At 38.1% G+C, this 19,286-nt stretch overlaps 1 protein-coding gene across 1 annotated transcript in view; it reads right to left on the reverse strand.

Annotated features, from left to right (window-relative positions):
- WSCD2 (WSC domain containing 2) overlaps positions 1 to 16,848 on the reverse strand; it is a 263,422-nt gene extending 246,574 nt beyond the window's left edge. The window contains exon 1 of the mRNA XM_075273551.1: positions 16,398 to 16,848. The gene's annotated coding sequence lies outside the window, so the exon portion shown is untranslated. The remainder of the gene's footprint in view (positions 1 to 16,397) is intronic.
- Between the last annotated feature and the right edge of the window lie 2,438 nt (positions 16,849 to 19,286).

Below are 19,286 nucleotides of genomic sequence, written 5' to 3' on the forward strand. Positions count from 1 at the left end.
GACTATAGTAGGGTCTGTTGGGTATCTATTGTTTTCTCCCTGGCAGCGCTGGATAAAAAGTAGAGCTTGCAGAACGCTTTTACCTTTGATTTTAGATGGATTCTGTGCAATAAGCACTGAATGAAAATACGCTAATACATTGCTAATACATTTGCAACTACTCTGAATTCTAATAGCTGTGAATGACTAGAAGTGCAAAACCATTCTATGACACTTCACATGTGAGTTACATTGATCTACTCTAACTTGATACAAAACCAAAATCAAGCAAAAGTTTAAGATACAACCAGCAAACTGTTATGTGATAAGTAAAGATAATGGTTTCAGCTTCAGGCTAAAGCCCCATCCCCACATTGTAAAAAATACCTGCAGTGGAAATGCTGTGGTTTAAAAAAAATTGTTGCATTTTTTGGAAACTGCAGCATGTCAGTTATACGTAGGGAAACACTGCAGGTTTCTGAATAGGTGTAATTGAAGTAGAAAGTCTGCAGATGAAAACTTTGTGGACCGTCTGTAAAAAGCACAGTGGGAAGAACTGCGTTGTGTGTGCATACCTTGCTTGTCAATGCTTTTTAGTTGCGGCCCACTACATGGGGCATTAACCTAAAGGGGTTTTATAGCCAAAAATAAGTTTTTCATACTGACAACCTATCTGCAGAGTAGGTCATTATTATGTGACCTGTGGGGTCTGACACTTGACCTCACATAGATTGGAAGCAATGGCAGTGGACTGGGACCACATGCAGGTTGCTCCTATTCAGTTAATAGGAGCAGTGCATGATCCATGTCCACTTCATAGTAGTAGTTCTGAAGAATTGCAGTACTACTCTTATTACTTGAGTAGGACTAGTCTGCATGAGCTCGCAATTACAGCAGTTTTTGGTGCCTGGAGGCTTCTGGAACAGCTGGTCTGTGCAGGGCATGGGTGCCTGTGACTAGGTCATCAGTTCAAAAACTCCATTTGGGACTGGAAAAATCCTTTAATGAAAAGGAATGAAAAAGTTATTTAACTTTTCATTATGTATTATTATACGGTTTGCTTCCGGTGTATCACCAATCATCACAGTCAATAGTATTTATTTAGAGTGACTCATAATGCCCCAGGTATCTTAAAGTCTGTTCTGCAATAGCTTAATTAAATACCACAAGACATCCAATATTTCTGCAATATCAAGCAAGACATTATATATTATTATTTTGTCATGTACAGCATAATTGAAGGCTATACAGCTCCAACAGTAAGAAATCTTCCAGCTACAGCACTTTGAACACTGCACAGTGTGATGCGCTATTCCATGCAGTAAAAAAAATGTAAACCTAGAGTTTACAGGCCCATTTATTATATTGTATGTGCTGAGAGCTTTGCCAGAGCATACAGTAAATGGACACTGCAGACAACCTCAAAGATACTAAGGGCCCGTGAGGCAGAATTTCACCGCAGATTTCTCTCTAATTTCTGACCCTCAGCTTTCCTGACTTTCACTTTATGATTAGTCCCAAATGAATGGGGTTGATCAGCTGAGTATCTCACAAATCAACTTGCAATTTGTGGAGTATGATGCTTATTTGTTTTCAAAATCAGCATAAAATTTCTTCATGTGAACAAACCCTAAGTGTGATATTTCAAAAGTAGTCTTTTGCACTTTCATTCATTTATTTAAAAAATTGAGTGGGATTCTCTTGCCAGGATAGTTAACTGATTTATTGCTTCATTCTGTGCACTAGCAGCCTCTTATCTACAAACATAGCAGAGTTAAAATTGTATATAGTACTAGAATTTAAGAGTTTAGTAATTATATAGGGTGTCTTTTCTATTCCCCTCTCCTCTCCATAGATTAATATGTAGAAGGTAACTCTAAGAAGGCGCCTGAAAAGTGGAGAAGTAACTTTATTTCTTTAATAAGATAAATTACAAAGTTCACTAATACTATTGATTTCTGCAAAGTTCTTTATAACTGGAGATATGCCTAAATCTCTTTTTTGACGAACACCCATTGACTAATATGTAAAAAAAGACAGATTATGGTATTCTCTGTGTAACTGTTTTTTTTTGTTTTTTTTTTGTTTTTTTTTTCCACAATGATACAGACTCCAGAAATTAACATAACATGAGACTGGTTATTAGCTACTGCCATATACTGCCCATATTTAAAGAAATCCTTTAGATATGAAATTCCAGAGCCTGATATAGGGTCATACATGAATGAGCAATGCCATTGCAGTACTTGGACTTTATTCATAATGAATAAATTCATAATGTTATTGTGGTATCAAAGATACATTTAGTTCTTCCTCTACCATACTCACTTTAATCTTTAATCATAGATCATTTCATTGTGTTCCTATAACACATTCCAAAGGTACATTGAATTTTATTTCTCTTTTTGGGACTTTTTACGGTATGAAGATCCAAGGATTTTATTGTATTAACTGCAGCTGCTCATAAGGTTGTTTATTCTTATTGTGGTATTTTATCTGCACTTTATTTTATACATACATTTGTTATTAGACTAGATTCATAGCCGACCTCTAATTTAGAGTTTGTGCAGGAACCTAACTAGCTTGTTCACTTCTTAGGTGGCACACCTTCCCATATTGGTTTTCTAGGATTCTTCAAAAACCCTTTCCTTATTTATGAATGTTATGCATTTTGCATCTCCAATAAATATTTTAGGTGAAAAGCTAAGCTTTCTGCGTGCCCAAGCAGAGGTATGAGAGCCATACAGAAGTGACCAAATATCAATCACAGAGTAGTGATAGTGTAATTTCTAATATCACACATCACACAATATAACATATCAGTAAAGTGAAAATAAATAGTGCCAGTCTTTTCCATTAAATTTACAAATTTTCTCTCCACAAAATGTATGTGTTGCTAAAATACCAAATATCTTATTCATTACAACCGTACAACTCTTTCTGTTGGTACCAGTAATGTCTCCTCACCCCATTGTCTCACCCATTTATTTAATGATTCCATTGTGATACTAATAAGTTATCGAATAGCATAATCACAGTATAAAAAGAGCCATTATATAATAGTCAGATATTGTGTTTTATGTGGCTACACAGCCCATTCACACTAAGGGAAGATGGACTATGTGTTCATAACCAATATTAATAGAGATGAGCGAACAGTAAAATGTTCGATATTCGATATTCGTTTCGAATAGCCCCTCAATATTCGACTATTCGAACGAATATCGAACCCCATTATAGTCTATGGGGAAAAAATGCTTGTTTCAGGGGATCCCACTCTTTGACTCAGGAGAGTCACCAAATCCACTATGACACCCCAAGAAATGATGCCAAGCAGGAGAAGCATGTCTGGGGGCATCTAACATGTCCAAGTCACTGTATTACGTCGGGATCCCTGTCAGTTTACGATATGCGGGAGCTGACTTTTTCCCATAGGAATGCATTGACCAGCATTGATTGGCCGAATGCCATACAGAGTACAGCATTCAGCCAATCAACGCTGGTTCTGCCAGAGGCTCGTCAGTGAGGAGGCAAAGTCTAAGATCGGACCAGAATGGAGACTGCTGTGGACTGATCTTAGACTCCACCTCCTCCGGCATAACCAGCGTTGATTGGCCAAATGCTGTACTCTGTATGGCATTCAGCCAATCAACGCCGGTCAATGCATTCCTATGCCGAGATGTAGCAGAGCTGGCCGTGCGCTCAGCTCAACTACACCGGAGATGCAGCCGAGCTCAGCGCACGGCCAGCACTGCTACACCGGAGATCGGACCACAATGGAAACTGCTGTGGACCGATCTTAGGCTCCGCCTCCTCCGGCAGAACCAGTGTTGATTGGCCGAATTCTGTACTCTGTATGGCATTTGGCCAATCAACGCTGGTCAGTGCATATCGCAAGCTGACAGGGATCCCGACCAGATAGAGCCCCAAAGAGCTGTGTGAGTGACATTCCCACCTAAATAAAGGTAATCCCTAGCTAACTCTGCCAGTACATCTATCCCTGTCTCACAGTCACATAGTTCACAGTCTCAAATTAACCGAATGTTTAATCCACCATTCGTATAAATTGGAGGTCACCTGATTTAGCCAGCCAATTACTTTTTCCGATTTTTTTCCGATGCCTCCGTTGTCATAGTTCCTGTCAAACCTCCCTTGCCCAGTTATTGGGGGAAAAAAACACGCCAGGGAAGGTGAGAAGGGATACAAATTTTTAGTGCGTTTTCCTTGTGGTATTCAATTGAAATTGAATACCTCAAACGGCCTGATAGTTGATCGAATATCTATTCGATCAAACAGTGTTCGCTCATCTCTAAATATTAACTTTTTCAGCAATTTGTGCCACATCATGTCTTCTGTGGGTTTGGACTGTTTTTCCCCCAGGCATCAGTGTACCTTGGTCATTCACAATCTGGCCATCCCTTCACTGGTTGTACTCCCTTGGTCCACTTTTGGTAGAGTAGATGCTATCCCAAGCGCATTGGGAACATTTCATAAAACCTATTTTGGAGAAGCTCCGACATAGTATCACAACTTGACCTATGTGAAAATATCTCTTATCCTTACACTTCACCATTTTACCTATTTCCAGCACATCAGATTAAAGAACCGACTGTTCACTTGCTGCCTTCTCTATCCCTCTCCTTGCCAATGCCATTGTAACAAGATAATCAATGTTATTCACTTGAATGATAATGCTGTAGGTATATGTGATGCAGATGTAAAGCAGTATATATTCTCCCTCTTTCCAATCTATGTGAAAAATATGACTGTTGACAAATGACACCATAAAATATGAAGACTTGGAATATAACAATGCAATTCTTTTTTCTGAGGGTATATTATGGAAAAATACAAACTTCTGTTCATCCTCTAGACAAGCCGCCCACTTCCCAGCCTCTACTATTACCTTCCATCAAATAAAAGGAAACCAAGCAGTAGCTTCGAGTACATTTCTGTCACTTGGGGTCCCTTAAGAGTAGCCCCATGATGAAGTACATTCATTAACAGAACTGTCAATCAAGGAAGTGGCTGATATGTGCCATGTTCAGTGACATTTTACCCATATGCCGTATAGTATTCACTATGCAAGAAAAGAAAAATAGCGCAAAACTCTTCTTCATATCATTCCTCAAGGCTGTTTATGTCTTATCGGTAACTCTTACCATCTCTGCTTTTCATTCTGTTCTTTTACACATCACACGTGTCATAAAGGCCAGTAACATTTTCCTGCATACACAAGTAATGTCTCTAGAATATAATGTTTTTTATGTTTTTTTTTTTTTTAAGTTATATGTATCTTATCAGTTATCATGTATAGAATTTTACACAACTGATCCTCTTATCCAGGGAAATGTCTCCAATGCCAGGTGGGAAAAGTTTGGTGCACTTTCCTTGAAATCCATGAATCTTTGACATCTGTGTGTTAGCACAGATGAACACAAACTGCATAAAGTTCATTCTTCTCTGTATCTACTTCAGATTCCATAGTATATGTTGTTCAATATAAACCCATGAGGCCCAGAAACAAGTAAATTCACCAGCACAATTTCAACCTTGCCTGTGGCAAAGATTTCATAAAAATTTCCATGGAGATGTACGAAGCATAAACTGAGAAGTAGGTCTGTTGACTGCGCTAGGGACAGACTCTATAGATCTACTATAAGGGAAGAGCCATACTCCCATGTAGCAATGAGCAGTATAATTTGGAAAATACAAAGTTATGGAGGTTTTGCACCAATTGGGGTAACTCATTGACGCAACTGTTTTCTTATCCTTGGCACATGTCCCCTTCCTGCATCAAAGATGCGCCACATCCCTTGTTCTGCATCCTGCTTGTCAGTTTCTCCAAAAGTGGGTGAAGCAGGGCAGAGAGGGAGCCAGGTCGGGGAGACGCAGCCCAAAATATGTACCGGAAGATGACGTGAGTTTTATAGTAAATCTATGCTAGTGCCAGACTGGCCATGACCTCTATACTGGCATGCAGCAGTTCATCTAACTTATTAAGAAACTGAGTCTCTTAATAATTTAGGTTAGCCTTGCACCTGTCAGGGACTTTATTAAAATTAGCATAGGAGATTTTAGGAAAAAAAAATATTATATTCTGAATGCAGTTTTCTAAACCAAATCTGAGAATGAATTCAGGAGGAATTGTAAACATAAAGGAAAGACTTATACTTCTTCCTGACTTACCAACCTTTGAGTTTTGCCCATAAAATTTCTTAAAAAATTGCAATGATGTTTTTTTCAAAAAAGTGCTGTGTGGGAAACTATGAATTAAGATGTAACACTTTTCCTCATATATCACTCACGGTCATCGGCTTAAGTAGTACATTTCATCCAAGGCACACATTGCAACCTCAAATTATTTATTTATCATGGGCTTATCATATTTATTGTATATAAAATATCAACCACACCCAAATTCTGATACACTGCCAATCCGTAATTTAGCACTCATGTTATATAGAATACCACAGGTTTCTTATAGAAAGTTTGTAAGAAAAACTTTCTGGTCTTTCTGTGGTTAGGAGTTGCCTTTAATACTTTTCAAAAATGTCTTCTGGTTTAGTTTGTTATTTTTCCATAATCCATAATTTTTTTTGGATCATATTCTTTTTTTAAGAGGGCCTTTCACCACACCATTCTATCACAGCTGGAATTTTTCCTCTATCTCCCACCATTCCCAAGAAATCAATGCAGCTAGTTTTGGTGCCTGGTATGCTAATTAATTTCTCAACTGTCTCGGGGAGGAAGTAGTAGGCAAGAAGGTGTGACTTTGAGTTCTATCTGCCTCTGATTGAACAGGGTCAGTCTCATAATCCAGTCCCTGCCTGACACCACTCAGTAGACTGTCTAATTATCAAACCAGACATCAAAATTAACTGAACTGATTGCTCAGGAATGGTGGAAGCTACGAAAAAAAATCAGCTGTGCCAGAATCAGTGGTTCCTATTTAAGGATGTAAAGCACTAAAGTTGATGGAGATGGTGAAAGGTCCTCTTTAAATAAAATGTCACATAACATTTAGGATCATAACATGTGCCCTGTGTACTGTGGCTAGGAGGTGGCAGACCAGTTATGACCTATTAGGGAGCCTATCCATCAGTGTCACCACTAGTGACTGGCAGTAGGAGAAGAGCAAGAAATGACAATTTATTTTTTTAATACAAGATACCCATCAACCACCTGAGATCCCCTGTGTTGTACTTGTAACTGTATTATGGGATATTCCCAATGAGAAATTTGAAACACAGGTTAACTACAGCTGTATAACAAAAGGAGGACATTTATCCAAAATATGTAACTTTGTGGTCTGACGATCTAAATACAATTTGTTATTGGTCTGGGGCAAAAAAAAATTTCTTATATCTTTAGGGAGGGAATTTTATCTTGTCACAAGAACTGTCAGTGCTCTGCTTATAATTCAATTTGTGTTGTTTTTTTCATGTTTGCATGTTAATGAAGAGCAAGTCTACACCTAGATACCAAGTACTGATAGAAAGTCTAGGTGCCCATTCACTATTCACTACAATAGCTGAGAATTCTCACATATCTCAAAGTTTTAGAAAATCAAACAACTTCTGTGGAAGAATATCTCCATGAAGTGCAATGGGTTACATCCCCTCTATAAAACACCAGAGGCACAAAGAGGTACAATAGTGGCTAACAGCAAGGTATTATGGATATGTACGGCATGGACCTAGAATATGGCAGGGTGCATGATAACTTAACTGAAGCTAGTCAAAATGGTCAAAATGGTCTTCTAATATGTAATAAATAATATACATGAAAAGGTGACACAGCAAGTGAAACTCCTTTGGTACTACTTAGACCTGGTTCACCTCTGCGTTCTGGATTACTTTCTTGGAGTCCGTTTGGGGAAACCTATATGCATTAAAAAGTGGTTACCTGGGAAAACACATGGACCTCATAGACTATAATGGGGTTTTGTGTTTTCTGCGCAGTGTCCACACGAATCATGCAGAGAGAACAGTGACTTTTATCTCTGCATGTTTTGTGCGGAAACTGAATGGAAACCACACGGACTCCATTATAGTCTACGGGGTCTGTGTGTTTTCCCAGGTAACCGCTTTTTAATGCATATAGGTTTCCATTGGGGGGGTCCCCAAGCGGAGTTCAAGAAAGTAATCCCGAACCCAGGCCTTAGACATTTCTACAGCATGAAATTAGTAATGGTCTGAGACTGCAACTTTACCAGTGTGAAACTTTAGTGTATATTGGACATACAGTATCAGAAGATCATTTGGCACAACCTCTCCAGTACATGTTGTCTGGCTTTACATATTAATTGGTGTTGAGTAATTATTTATTCCATGTAACGATCCTCCCTAACTTACCCTGTACTAGACAGCCTGTATTAGATTGGTTCTACCATTACCAGTATATAAAAAAAATATCAACTCATTACAGGGATATTTGATTATCTCACTATTGTATTCGAAAGCTTCAAATTTACATACTTTTATTTTTATATTAAAACTTTTATCCCTTGGTAAACACAAGGAGGAATCTTGAAATATGAAGACATCTCGTGTTCAGAAGGAAAGGCACATTCTGGTTCTACAAAATCAATTGCATTCTTTTATCTGCAGAATGACAGCGATATTCATGCTGGGTTTATATCTATCTTCAAACCTAAAATACTGATTATATTCTTATGTTGTTGAGCGCTATTCTATAACTTCCTTCACAAACGGAATATTATTGAACTTTAAGATTGGTCTCAGAAAACGTACAAGACCATATGCTGTCTGCTGTCTACCAGCTGTATTTTTACTTGCAGAATATATTCTCTGCGTGGACAGCTTAAATTATCTGTATGTATTCTGCCTTTCTATTTCCACTGTGCAGATTTTCATTTATTTCTTGAATTGATTTTTTTTTCCTCAATATGTGATATATCTGTTCCTGCTACAAATTGTCTGCAGAAAGATGTTTCCCAGAGATACATTTCCTCATTGTTGCTGATGTAGAACACGAATATTTATATTATAATGGCTTTAAGAAAATGAGATATTGGTAATGATATAGTAGCCTGTGATTCACTGTTTAATGTATGTTCGCCTTGATAGCTAATGCAACATTTGTTTAAGTTATGAAGTTGCATAGGGACACTTCATCCTGAATGCATATCCCTACTCTAATGTGCTTTCATAAATAAGGATCTAAAAATCCTTAAAGGAACATTCTGAGTCACACTTATATACTGAATCATTTGTGATGAGCTTATTCACGATGCGGGGAATTTCTACTTTTTTATTTCTACTTTTTCAGTCCTTATGTAATGCATCCTACATTTTCTATTTAGCAAATACAAAGCGGTATGAAATGGTGTAAAGCAATGATATGAACTAATGATATTCTCGCCACAACAGTCATCTATCTAGACAAGCTTCATGTAGAATCATGATGAGAGGAGCATCACAAGTATTGGTTAGAGAGGATATTGGCCTTATATTATCACTATTATTCCAAATGAAAATAGGGGTCAGCTCAGTGGTTAGCACTGCAGCCTTGCAGCACTGGAGTCCTGGGTTCAAATTCCACCAGGAACTATATCTGCTAGGAGCTTGTATGTTTTCCCCGTGTTTGCGTGGATTTCCTCCCATTCTACAAAGACATACTGATAGCAGAAAAAAAAAGTACATTGTGATCCCTATATGGGGCTCACAATCTACATTAAAAAAAATAAAATGTATATACGTGCACAGTGGGAGGTAAAGGTTGTCCAAGAGAGTGATGAAAGGGCTGGGTCATTGTTAGAGGATCTTTGCAAAATATTCCCAATTTTAGGTTATCAGAAACTTCTATGTGAGAAATAGGAGTTATAAAGAAAGCTCATGTTGCCCACCCATTCACCCAGAGAGATGCCTGTCTAAAGCTAGGGCTAGATAGCTATTTCAGTTGCGACTCTTTTAGAAGGATCAAATATTATAGGGTCGACTATTCTACCATCAGTTTTAGTACTTTAGTACAGTCATGTGGACCTGAGGTCTAATTGATGCCCACACAAATGCATTGATAACTCTCATAGGCAGAATATCCATCTAGGTAGTATATACAGTGGGTATGGAAATTATTCAGACCCCTTTAAATTTTTCACTCTTTCATTGCAGCAATTTGCTAAAAGCAAAAAAGTTCATTTTATTTCTCATTAATGTACAGTCAGCACATCCATCTTGACAGAAAAAAATCAGAAATGTAGATATTTTTGCAAATTTATTAAAAAAGAAAAACTGAAATATCACATGGTCATAAGTATTCACACCCTTTGCTGTGATACTCATATGTAACTCACATGCTGTCCATTTCCTACTGATCCTCCTTGAGGTGGTTCTACTCCTTCATTGGAGTTCAGCTGTGTTTAATTAAACTGATTGGACTTGATTAGGAAAGGTGCACACCATATACAGTAAGGGTTGGTTCACACTAGCGCTTGTATTCCGTCCACAAGGAGTCCGCATGGAGAACCCCCCCCCCCCCCCTGGACGGAATGCCAACGCTAATGCAAGCGCTGTGCAGTTAAGCACACGGAGCCCATAGACTATAATGGGCTCCGTGTGCTTGCCGCGCACTGCCCGCACAATTCATTTGTGCGGGCAATGCGCGGCAAGCACATGGAGCCCATTATAGTGTATGGGCTCCATGTGCTTTGCAAGCACATCGCTTGCAATTGCGATCGCATTCCGTCTGGGGGGGCTTCATACGGACTCCTTGCGGACGGAATACAAGCGCTAGTGTGAACCAACCCTTAGCCCTCACAGCTCACAGTACTTGTCAGAGCAAATGAGTATCATGAAGTCAAAGGAACTGCCCAAGGAGCTCAGAGACAGAATTGTGGCAAGGTACAGATCTGGCCAAGAGGCCAAGAGGCAGAAAAGATTGTTTGAGAGGTAAGTAAAACAATCAACATACCATAAGGTACAAAAATGCAAAAAAATATTTTATTAATGAGACAATTACAAAAGTGACATAAAATCAGTAATCTCAAGGAGAAATACAACTGTATAAAAAATTACCAGGGTCAAGAAGAAGAACAAAGGCGGACCTATCTGTGTCACCCCGCAAGGTAAGTGTTGGCATTGCTGTTGCTATATAGTAATTATACACCTAACACAAGTCCAAGTGATAAGCTTGTTGTATAATGACAAATATCACCAGGGGCACAAAGTCATAATGAACATCAAATACTCTTATACAGTTCATGACTGTAAACTACAATCATGGGCTAAAGGGTAGATAAGTGTAACAAAGCATACCCATAATAAAGCATATCTCAGAGGACCAGGTGAAAGAGCTGCACTGTGGCTGAACTCCAGAGATGCAGTAGGGAGATGGGAGAAAGTTCCACAAAGTCAACTATCACTGCAGCCGCTACCATTCGGGGTTTTATGGCAGAGTGGCCCGAAAAAAGCCTCTCCTCAGTGCAAGATATATAAAAGCCCACGGTATGAGAAATAAGATTCTCTGGTCTGATGAGATGAAGATTGAACTTTTTGGTGTTAATTGTAAGTGGTATGTGTGAAGAAAACCAGGAAATACTCATCACCTGTCCAATGCAATCCCAACAGTGAAACATGGTGGTGGCAGCATCATGCTATGGGGGTTATTTTCAGCTGCAGGGACAGGAGGACTGGTTGCAAATGAAGGAAAGATGAATGTGCCAAGTACAGAGATATCCTGGAAGAAATCCTCTTCCAGAGTGCTCTGGACCTCAGACTGGACTAAAGGTTTACCTTGCAACAAGACAATGACCCTTGAAGTCTTGAGTTAGACTAAACCTTTGAATTCATTGAACAGTAAGGGGATGGTTATGAGTGGGTTGGTAATATATGATAATAGATCATCTGCATACAAATACAAATTGATATGTACAGGGCCAATTCAGGTACTTGTTATGCGGGTTTTGCTACCATGAATCACTGCCAAGTTCTCCACATTTAAAACCTAGAGGATGGAAGAACATTAGTGGCCCTGTCGTTTGAATCCATCATAAGGCTGTTCACTCACAGGCTATCATAAAATTCCTAATTTTCCTTAACAACAAAAACCCAAGGCCTATCTATTTGAGGGTAGCCCAAAGCAATGCCTAGTTGACTACACTCAAAGCCTTTTTGGATTCTACAAATAGGAGACATGTAGATGCTTCATTTTTCTAAGCATTTACCATAAGGAGTGTCTTGTTGGAGTTGTTTCTAGCCTCACACCTTCTGACAATCCCAACTTGGTCTTTATTCACAAGGGATGGTTATGAGAGTAAGGGGTGAGCCACAATGATCGTGGCAAATAATTTTATATATGATTTTATAAAGTCTGTGATAAAGCATAGAAATGCATACTAAATCTTCAAGTCCGACTCCTCTTATCTATTGTATCAACTGAAAATAAAGCTACAGTACGAAAATGTAGTAGCTCCTATTCACTATTTAATTTTAGGGGGAAAAAAAGCTCAATACAAGGTGTTATTTGAACACACAACTAAAAAAAATTGACAGATCTCATCGAACTATCCACCATTTTAGGTGTAACTGCTGTATAACTTTTTGCCTTTTTTACTATTTTTAGGGGGGTTTAGTAAACATTTTTTTAATATAATTTATAGAAACAGAAAACGGGCTCTAAAGGTGAATGCTTTTAAAAGTGACCAACTGTTAGGGCCTCACTGATCAACAGGACAGAAAACTTAGTCTCCCATTCCCCCTAGCTCAAGACTATGGTAAGAGTCTTACTAATTCATTCAGCAGCTTTCTAGTAGATAGATGAGAAATGAATGAGGATGAGAATTATTTCTTTAAGAATTGGATGACTTTATAATTTAAGTATCTTCTAATTTATAACTTTGATCATGTACCATTAGTTCTAGAAATGTATATAATATATAATGATATCCATCTACTCATGATAACAACTGATATATGGCCTTAGAACAACCCTTGTAACTCGTTACATCATCTCCTGGGCATGATTTAAGGAATAAATCCAGCCAATAGATTCTATGAGCCTAGTTATTAATATACATTATTGTTTTTATTTTTTCTAAACTGGAGAATATTTTAAATGTTTCCTGGAAACCGACAGGTGTACAAAGATGGAAATAAACTCACCTTCTAAAGGTCCCTGCATTCTAACTTTATGGGTCCAACCCTAAGAGCTGGTGACTGTTGGGTTGGCAGTCATGACATCACAGCCATCATTTATGTGACTTCTCAGCCAATCAGGGGTCTCAGAGGTTATGTATGCACAAGGACAGTGACAAGCACATGCAAAAGTTGTATAATGTTAGACTTAAGAGTCAAAATATGTACCAAAGTTACCATCCAGCCTCAACAACTGCGAAAAATATGGTGAAATTTTAGACTGCATTGTCTATGTTTGCATTGTCTAAATCTTATTTTTTAAACTATATGGTACAAAATGCAAATGCCATACAAAATGTAAAAATATTGAACTCAGCTGTGACATATTTTACTTATATGAGAAGGTCTAAAATAAGGGAAGGAGAGAAGAAAGAAATCTGCAGAGTTATAAACAACAGTTGAAGACTTTGCAGAAGTAACAACCATTTCTTAAAGCATTTCTCCATGTTGGTATCAAAATGTGTCTCACAATCTAAAACTAACACTTTCTTTGGATTTTACAGTATCAATATTACAGCAGTCTACCATGCCACAACTACCAATGAAAACAAATATTATATTGCACCTTGGTTAAGAGTGGTGCAATGAAGTGTTAGTTGTGATTCTGTGTATTTCTAACAAACCATCTAAGGCTTCTCAATCACAGTGTCAGGCATACTCAACAATTCTAAGAGTGCAAACACCATTGGTCAGCACAATCCATTATTAATATCCAGTAACACCTTTCCAGACATCCATCCAGGATCCAGTGTGCGGCTTTCACAGTCAGGTCAGGCTGAAACTAGGCAGATATCTAGTAATAGCTGCTGCCTTGTGTAGGCTCCTCTGTTGTATTACCATGGGATGAACTAATGATGAATGGAAATGAATGAAGACAAAAGCTCTGTCAATGTGACAGCTGTCAGTTATGACACTATTTTAATGATCTGGGATTGATCTGTGACAGTTCTGTTCTTATTCATTCAGCTCATTATTTAATGAAAATAATAAAATTAAAATATCTGCTAACCCTTCATGGGAAAAAGCTTTAGACTTTGGTGGTAAAAGGCAAAATGCTTATATATATATATATATATATATATATATATATATATATATATATATATATATATTATATTTAGGTAGATGTTTCGAACCAAACCATAGTGATGGAAATAAAAATATATACACTGACGGAAAATTAGACAGATTGATCAATTGATAGATATGTGATAGATAGAAAGATGGATAGATAGATAGATAGATAGATAGATAGATAGATAGATAGAGTAGGTAGATAGATAGATAGATAGATAGATAGATAGATAGATAGATAGATAGATAGATATAGAGAGAGAGAGAGAGAGAGAGAGAGAGATAGATAGATAGATAGATAGATAGATAGATAGATAGATAGATAGATAGATAGATAGATATTTTAGGTTGACAGATATGGTAGAGATATGTAGACAGAGAGAGAGATATTGCAGGTAGACAGATATGGGGTAGATAGATAGATAGATAGATAGATAGATAGATAGACATGGTAGAGAGGTAGAGGCAGGTAGACAGATGCTCTCAGTAGAAGTATATTACATGGATCATGTCATTTGCCAGAAGATAATGACCAGACCTGCCACCATAGACTTACCTCCATACATAATGAGGGAGGCAAACTCTGCAAATGACAGGCATTATTGATGAGCATGCACCACTAGCTTAATCCTGTCATATTATGGTATATCACGCGTAATCCTTGTCATATTATGCCAATAATCCACTTAGTGTCTGACCGCCGCTGCAGTTAAAATTTGTGGAATTTGGCAATACCACCCTTTCAGTGCCACTTTTACAGCATTACTTAACTCTTGCATGATATCTGAATTAAGAAAAAATGTCTTGGACCTGGGTAAAAAATAGTTTATGACTCACATAAACGTTGCTTCATTGCTACAAACTAAGAAAACGTGAGCCCTTTAAGAATAGTTTCTAGACATGAAGCATGGTGCAAGTAATTCATTGTAAGAGAGAGAATCTCATACCTGTAAGCAACACAGTATCAGCTTTATGGTACACAGTTACTATGTCTAGACCAATATTAAATGCTAAATTAGAATTTATTTCTGAATTTTAGTTGTGTATTAATGAGGATATGTTTGCTAACACTCTATACAGGGTTGTGAATACTTTCACACTAATGCAGACTAATAGTGAACCCTTTCTAGCTGTGTATTAATGAGGCTGTGGTTGCCTATGTACAGTGTTGAGAATACATTCACACTAATGCAAACTAATGGGGAACCCTTTTTATTCTAGGAATTAAATATTTATGAAATATTGAAAACTACTGCACGGTACGCTATGCTATATACTATTCTTAGGAATAGCTGCCTAGTTTCTCAGATCATCCATACGGTATGTGCTCAGTAAATCAGACTACTGTCCCATAAATGCAGAAGGTTTGTGAAATGTTCAGGCTGCAGGAATACATAAAACTAGCCTTGCTTAAACTCCATTTTCTGCAAGGATCAGCTAGAAGCAGAGAGCAGAGATTTATGAAAAGCAGTGGTGCATTAAGCAGCAATCTGCACATTGATGTGTGCTGGAGTGTACAAGACAAACTCTTGGTTGTAAGGATTTAGCTGGTCGCAGTACTTGCCCTGCTCACCTGTCGTTCAGCCATCTGCCTCACTCTGTGACACTGCTGTAGTTGCCATGAAGCTAACTAGCATGAAACTTGTCTACCTAAATCTACAATCTTTAAACCAGTTCCTATTTCATTCACTCCTGTGACACATGTCAAGCTGCTATATTGAAATTCATCAGATTTTAGCTGTATTTCTGCAATGACCTTTCCAGCATGGGTAATGCATTACCTCTAAGTAGCTGTCATACAAGCAATGTATAATGTGTAAATCACAAACCTGAAGAGGCTTTAATGTGAGGACACAAGAGAGTGTCCATTCTGCTCCCTTCCAATCCACAAAGCTGTATTGCTGAGATTGAAGGTACATCCAAGCATTTCACTATAGACTTAGAGTTGTCACCAGTAAGCTACAAATCACACCTGGGGACTCATTTCTCCCATGTTATCCAGAGGAGCACATATTACCAACTCAGATGGGTTGTAAAGTTTGCCCAGACAGAGTGCTTGCCTTGTATACTTTTGCTAAGTCTCTCCATTTGGGCATGTTGTCTAAGTGATTTGTACTGTATGTTAATGAATGATTAAGCAGAGTTAATTAGCAGAGCATGCATAGTAACATTATATTGCCCCCTTACCTGCCCAGGCTAGCAGCTTCTAGCTCCTTTCTCCAGAGACATCCCGACCTTTAGCCCGACAATTGCTGCATGATATTGGAGGTGAATGTCATAGGCTGCCCACAGCCTGGCTTCTTCATGTCTTGTTCTGGAATATACAGCAGCTTCAGCAGTTTGTGCTTCAGAGTAAGTCTAAGCTGACAGAGACTGTGAAAGCAGCAAGTCTGCAGAAAGCTCTCCTAGATATCCCCAGGTTTGGCTTCCAGAGAATAGCTGTCCATTCTTGCAGTGCTGAAGAGGGGATCCCACCTGAACAGACCACCCCCAGGAAGCAGTGGGAGAGGTTAGAGGTCTCTCCCAGGCTCAGGATATAGTAGCCAGTGATGTGTTCTAGCAGTACTGTAAGGCTCTGTGATCTCCCTTAGTTAACATCTCTATCCAGATCTCTCCTTGCTGCAGCTCCACTCAGCTGCACTATATTCAAAGGCCCACAGCACTGCCTACTGCTTAACTCATTAACTGCCATGTGTGCTTCTGCTCCTGTCTCTGCATATACTGTACACTGGTGCTCCAATATTAACTGTTTAAATGCCAGATTCAGCTAGTTTGCAGACAGGCTATTGCACAATGCACACTATTGTGAATCCCATAGAAAAAGAACAATCATGAAAATGTGATTTGATGTAAAATAGAATGTGTAGCCTCTTACACCCTCAGTTCTGTGCTACATTTACAGTAAATGATTTTTTGCTTTTTCATTTTAGTCTGTCTGCAGCTTTGGATGTGTCTGAACAAATCTAAAGATATTTTGGCAAAAATGCAGCATTGACAGATCCATTAAGTTGTTGGCAGATCCTGGTTCTGTGACAGCCTCCAATGACTTCCAATGCTGCTGTGCTCCAAGTCCTATTACTATTGAATACTGCACCTCTCTAGCTTATTGGAGACGCAAACACACAAAAAAATGGATCAAATTCTCATCTACCACAACAAAACCATTTGTTATATTCACAGGGGATTTTGTGTAATGTGCTATATAAGGTTTAGCATACCTTTATATTGTTATTGTGACTAGCTCTAGTATATTACTGAAAATACCTAATTTAGGCTAAGGAAACACGTTGCAGAAAAGCTGCATTTTTTATGCAGATTTTGCTGTGATCTATTGAATCAAAACCAAGAGTGGTTTCAAAGGGAATAGGAAATATAAAGAAAGCTCTTATACTTCTCTCTTCAGCTAAATCCACCCACAGAAAAATCTGCAACAAAAAAATGCAGCTTTATCGCAATATAAGTTTGGAATGTTCCATTATTCAGACATGAAAGAAAGATAGGTCCTATCATCACAATACTTTCTCAAACATTAAGTTGCCTATCAATAAGACCAATATAAAATGTGCTTTTCATGTCATTTTTGCATATGTTAAAAAGACATTTGGTACAAGAAACCTTATGTTGCTATCGTGTTTATTTGCAGAAAATATTGTTGTTGGTAAAACAAAACATATGTAACTTGTCAATCATAGAAATTGCTTGAAAGTATAGTAAAATTTGAAAAAAACAAAGATCTATTGCATCATTCTGTGTAATAGTGGATTCACATCTAATTGTTAAATATTGGTCATTTATATTTATTCATGCCAAGGACGGTGACAGAAAAACCTCAGAAATTGGTCACATTAATTTCAGTTATAAAACAAAATATGATCAATTGGCCATAATGTATTGTGGTCCTGATGCTTCTTGTATGTCGTAGCTGAGAGAATAATGTACCATAATACATTCACTTTATAGGATTGATTCTACATCTCTAGTTGCAAATGTCCAGAAAGTTGAGATCTATTATATATCATGTAGGGTCATCACATCAGACGGCCATGTTACCTGTTTCTGGGCCTTTCTACTATGTAATGGTCACTGGTAAACTGATACAAGGGGAAGCCCTAAACTGATTTTAATGTTCACAGCAATAATAGAAAAAATAAGTGCTGAGTACTTGGCACTTTACAGAGTGACAAAAGTAGCCCCTGAGATATAACACAGCCCAAAAACCATCTACAGTGAACTCTCTCTATAAAGAAAGTTGTTTATCCTCTGTGAGAAGCCCATCCGTCTAAAAGTGCAAATATGGAGGTTATCTAAATGAAGTTTCACCATAAATAAATTGGTTTGTGCATGTATGAAAGTAAAGGGGCCAAATATATAAGTAAATCATTGAACAGTTTTGGTAGGACTAACCAATTACGTTATAGTTAGTCATAAGACCTCTCAACTCCCCCACAACAGATGGCAATGTTGCATAGTCAGACAGCCCGTATAGGACAGGTAACTGCCTCTGAGATCGGGGACAGAGGGGTCTCCAGGAGATTGGGACGAGGACAGAATCCCTGGGTCCATTATCAAGAGTCCGCCAGAGTTGGTAAGTGATTCTGCACTTCACGGACAACCATTTTAAGAAGAATATGATACCAAATGGCCTGAAATTCAAATCGGTTCCCATTCCCAATGACTCTATCTTTACCCAGGAATGGGAGAAACATCTATACCAATGTGACCCAAGGCCTTGTTAACAGGTTATCTCATACATAACAAACACTATCCACAGATTTACAATGTCAGATCACCTTAGTTATTGCTGATTTAGAGCAAAAGACTTTCCATCTAGAAATTGCCAAATTGGAACAGAATTGGATAAATATTGGAACAGAACAGAGCATCAGAAAACAAGACATAAGAGCCTCGGGCTGCACAATCGGTCATGTGCATGATGCCTTAGGCTAGTTTGCTATATATGACTGGCCGTATCCTTTATATTTTTTCATTGACAGTTTGTTTGTGCACCTTTAGGGTTGTCATTAGCTTGTGGGAGACTCAAAGAGTAATTCTATTCCAATACATACTGTAGGTGCC

Source organism: Leptodactylus fuscus, chromosome 1 (genome assembly GCF_031893055.1).
Source record: "Leptodactylus fuscus isolate aLepFus1 chromosome 1, aLepFus1.hap2, whole genome shotgun sequence".
Lineage (NCBI taxonomy): Eukaryota > Metazoa > Chordata > Amphibia > Anura > Leptodactylidae > Leptodactylus > Leptodactylus fuscus.